Genomic DNA, 5,025 nt, shown 5'->3' with positions numbered 1-5,025 from the left:
ACCATAACTCTTATATTTTTGAAATTTCAGGTACTTAAAGATCAAAAAAGAAACTAAATGTTGTGGGTCCTCCTTTGACTTGCCAGGGGAGAAACACACAAATCCTGTTTTTTTTTTTTTTTTTATTATTTCCTCCATCAGAAAGCAAGACATGTTGATGCCAAGTCCATTCCACTCAACAGTAAGTTAGGCAATCTGAACACAAAGACAAAAACTAAAATATCCCTAACCTTGAGGAGTTTACATTCTACCAGGGGAATGGGAGCACAAGATGTAACAGTAAATTGGTAAACAAATATAAGGTAACACAAGGAGGAAGAAAGCACTTAACAATTGAAATAATCAGGAAAAATGTAGGGGGATGGAGGAGAGAAGAAAAAAATCAAGAACAGCTGTTTCTAGGAGTGTGATAAGAGTCAATCTGAGAAAAACAAGAAGATTCTCATGAAATATGAATAACCCTTTAAGGTTTAACAACATAAAATTATAGTAGTTGACTCAGTTCTGTGATATTCTCTGTCTTAAGCAGCATAGGAGTATGAGATGAGATGAGAAAGCAGTAACGGGGACAACTCATGGTTGGAGTTTGAGAAGGGGTAACCAGTGATAGGACTAGGGTGTAATTCAAGTGTAGACAAAAGTTATAGTTAAATCAGTCCACTATAGGGTCAAGACTGAATGGAAGAAATGAATGCTGAAAAGGGTTGATGGGAAAACAGGAAGAGGTAGAGGGATTAGAGGTAATGGTAAGGATAAAGAACATTCTAGTTTAGGGAGAAATTGATGAATGGTCAAAGGATATGAACAGGTGGTTTTCAAAGGAAGAAATCAAGGTATCAACAATCATGTGAAAAAATGCTCTAAATTACTGATATTAGAAAAAGGCAAACTGAAGCAACTCTGAGGTTCTACTTCATATTCATCAGATTGACAAAACTGACCAAAAAGAAAGGAAAATGACAAATGATGGAAGGGCAGGGAGAGAGCAAACACATTAAATGCTGTGTTGGTGAAGCTGTGTTTTGGTCTGGCCATTCTAGAAAACACTTTGGAAACATGCACCAAACTGAACCATGCAAAACAGAAATCTCTTCAGTAGGCCTCTAATTCAAAGAGACCAAAGGAAGAGGAAAGGACTCATACAGAAATATTTATAGTAGCTCTGTTTGTATAGGCAAAAAATTGGAAATTAAGGAGTGCCCATCAGTTGGAGAAAGCCCAACAAATTGGGGCTTATGAATCTAGTGGACTATTATTGTTTTGTAAGAAATGGCAAGAGGAATGGTTTCAAAAGAAATTGGAAAGATTTGCGTTAACTGACTCAGAAGAACAATTTGTGCAATTCCAACAATGTTGTAAAGACAAACAACTTTGAAAGACTTAAGAACTCTAATCAATGCAATGGATTAACCACAATTCCACAGGACCTGTGATGATCTATAACTTCCTTCTGATAGAGAAATGATGGACTTTAAAATGTGGAACTAGACGTACATTTTTGGAGATGACCAATGTGGGGACTTGTTTTGTTTGACCATGCATATTTGTTGAAAGGATTTTCTTTTTCTTTTTTCAAGGAAGGAAAGGTAGGGGATAGAGAAAATAAATTATTGTCAATTGAAAAAATAAGAGAGAAAATTAAAAAAAAGTTTAAGAGGATTGAGGCAAAGGGAGCGATAGAAGAATAAGTGGTGATGATGAGAGAAGAGAATTTTGGTCAGTCAGTATGGCAATAAGCATTTATTAAGTACTTACTGTATGCTAGACACTGTGATAAGCACTGGGGATATAAAGAAAGGTAAGGTTGTAGAGGTAACAGAGTTATGGGTGATGGTTAGATCTAAAGTATCATGTGGATTAGTTTATCAGCTGCCCCTTAGAGAAGCAGGTTCAGAAGAATACTTAGTGGAATATAAAAACCATGGTAAAGTGTTAATGAAAGAGAAGAGAAATGGTAAAGGTCATGATCTTGGGGCATTTGCCTGAGGTGGGGATGGGAGCAACAGTTCTGAGGAGGGGAAGCTATTGTGAAGGGCCCTCTTGTTGTGCTGTTGTTTCCATTGTTTCTGACTCTCTATGACCCCATTTGGGGTTTTCTTGGCAAAGGTACTGAACTGGTTGCCATTTCCTTCTCTAGCTCATTATACAGATGAGGAAACTGAGGCAAACAGGATGAAGTAACTTACCCAGGGTCACACAGCTGGTGTCTGAAGTCAGATTTAAACTGAGCTGGATGAGTCTTCTTGATACCAACCCCAGCGCTCTATCCATTGTGCTATCTAGCTGCTTGCTTCATGAAGAGCCCTAGTAAGCCAGGTTAGGGGAGGAGGAAGGTAGGTAACAAAAGGAAGAAGAAAGTTACAAGAAAGAGATGTAGGAGGGAACTCATTGTGCTTGGACTGCTTCATAATGTTATCTCACTTCTAAGGATTTAAGAATTAAGTTGCTGTTGACTAGAAAGAACCACGCCCTAAGATTCCCATCAACCTCTGAATTTCTGCATTTGTGTTTCCTGGATAACAATGAGAAATTTTTGAATGGAGAACATGACATTTTAGGTCAAATTGTTAAGAAACAAAATTGCTGTTAACACTAGAATGTAGGCACTAGGAGCTGGCAAAGTCATAGAGAGGTATCACAATGTATATATTCTGTGTCTTGATAGATTAGAGTGGATGAGCACTCCCACTGAGTTTCCCTCTGTGTAGCTCTCTGTTAATATTAACAGAAGAGGTAACTGGCAGCCTCTGGGCTACATGGGAAAGATCAGTGACTCACAGAAAAAAGTTAGTGCCTTTCCCATGAACCATTGTGACCTAGTGAGAGCTGATGACTTAGCAGATAAAGCAGACAATGTGAAATGGCCATGGGGGGGGGGGGGGTACTTCAACTCTCTAGAGTGTTATACATCATCTAAAACTTTGGGAAGCTAGGGAAAATGGAAGGTAGAATCATCGAAGGCAGCCTAGTACAGTAGTTCTAGAGTCATAGGAGTTGGATTCCAATTTCACCTTAGATGCTTACTGCCTACAGGATGTTGGGCAAGTCATTTGATCTCTCAAGGTCTCATTTTCCTCATCTGCCTAACATGAATGAAAGCCTAGATGACCTCTGAGATGCCTTACAGGTCTTGATCTATGATCCTATGTAAGGATACTTGAGGGCAGCTAGGTGGCACGGTAGATAGAGTGCCAGACCTGGAGTCAGGAACCTGAGTTCAAATTTGGCATTGGCACTTACTAGCTGTGTTACCCTGGGCAAGTCACTTAATCCTGTTTGCCTCAGTTTCCTCATCTGTAAAATGAGCTGGAGAAGGAAACGGCAAACCACTCCAGTATCTTTGCCAAGAAAATCAAAATGGGTTCTTGGGGAGTTGGATATGACTGAACAACTAAATGACAAGAATACTTGAAGATACTGATACCCTTCATATAATAATATTATGTAATAATATAATTATATAATATAATAATATATAATAATTCATATAATAACAACCACAATAATCATAGTTAGCATTTATATAATTTTCCTATGTGCAAGACACCCTGCCAAGCACTTTGCAATTATTATTTCATTTGTTCCTCACAGCAACCTGAGAGGTAGGTACTATTATTACCCCCACTTTAAAGATGAGGAAACTGAGGCAAAGTGTCTTGCCCAGGGTCACACAGTTAGTAAATATCTGAGGCCAGATTTGCAAATGCTCTGTCTGTCTGTTTCTCTCTCTCTCCCCCCATTCTCTTCTCTTCCCCCTCCTTCTCTCTCTCTCTCTCTCTCTCTCTCTCTCTCAGCAAGTCACTCTGAGGGAGAGGGAGAGACAGAAGATCAAATGCCAGACTAGTTCATCTGACTTAGGACTCTGAACTCAAGAATTCTAGCAAGAACACCCCAGATGACCAACCCTGCTTCCAGCCTGGCCCCTGCAGAAGTCATTGAGAGGAGTAATTTCCGAGGGGAAGGAATACACTTTTCTTACCACCACCCATGCCAACCACTGACCAATTTCACCACTGATGGATAAATAAACCTAAGACCACCAGGAATGGCAGTGCCTCCCATACCACTGGTCTTATTTCCAGTCCAGCTCCACAACCATCATTCCAAGAAGTGACTCCTATTGATATACAATCTGGCAAATTCTTTTACAGATGCTGCAGCTCTTAAATCCTCAGCGCTACAACTTCTTATGACCTAAAAAAGAAAGTTCTTGACACTCTCCATATAAAGAGGGCTCCAGGTTCACCCTCTCTTCCATTCCCACCAATTTGCACTTCTTGGACTGGTTTCCACTATGGATCCAGGAAACCTCATCCTCAGAAAACTCATCATTCTATGAGACTGCATCAGCTTTGATACTTATACCCAAGAGTAGTCTCAGTACCCTCTGTCCCTCTGATTGGAGGGGAGAGCAAAGAATTCCTCCCAAAGTCTTTATTTAAAGGGGATTCCCAGGCCATCTATCTCCTCCTTTCCCACCAGCTTGCCCTGTGCCTTGCTCAGGGTATCTTCTTTCTGTCCCCCTTCACTTTTCAAAAAACATTTTTTTTTGCATTGTATTCCTCAATTAAATTATAAGCTTCTTGAGGGCAGGAATTGTCCTTTTTCATATTAGTATCCCCAGTTCTTATTACAGTGACTGGCACATAGAAAGCACTTAATAAATGTTTATTGACTGACTGACCAAATTCCTTGGTACTGTTGAAATCAGGGGAAAAGCCTAAAACATTTTATCAGTGGAAATGACCCTAGAGAAGATGCATTACCTTCTGCTTTGTTGTAGCACCCTAAAGACAATGGGACCTTCCCATCCTTCTATATGTGTTGCCTCTTCCAGTGGAATGTGAGCTCCTTGAGAACAGGGATCATTTTTGCTTTTTCATTGGTTTCCCGGATACTTAGCATAGTGCTTTAAAAAAAATTGAGTTCCAAATTCTTTCTCTCTCTCCCTCTCTCCCATCGAGAAGGCAAGCAATTTAATATAGGTTGTACATGTGTAGTCATGCAAAACTTATTTCCATATTA

Source organism: Trichosurus vulpecula, chromosome 2 (genome assembly GCF_011100635.1).
Source record: "Trichosurus vulpecula isolate mTriVul1 chromosome 2, mTriVul1.pri, whole genome shotgun sequence".
Lineage (NCBI taxonomy): Eukaryota > Metazoa > Chordata > Mammalia > Diprotodontia > Phalangeridae > Trichosurus > Trichosurus vulpecula.
This window is presented reverse-complemented; position numbering follows the sequence as displayed.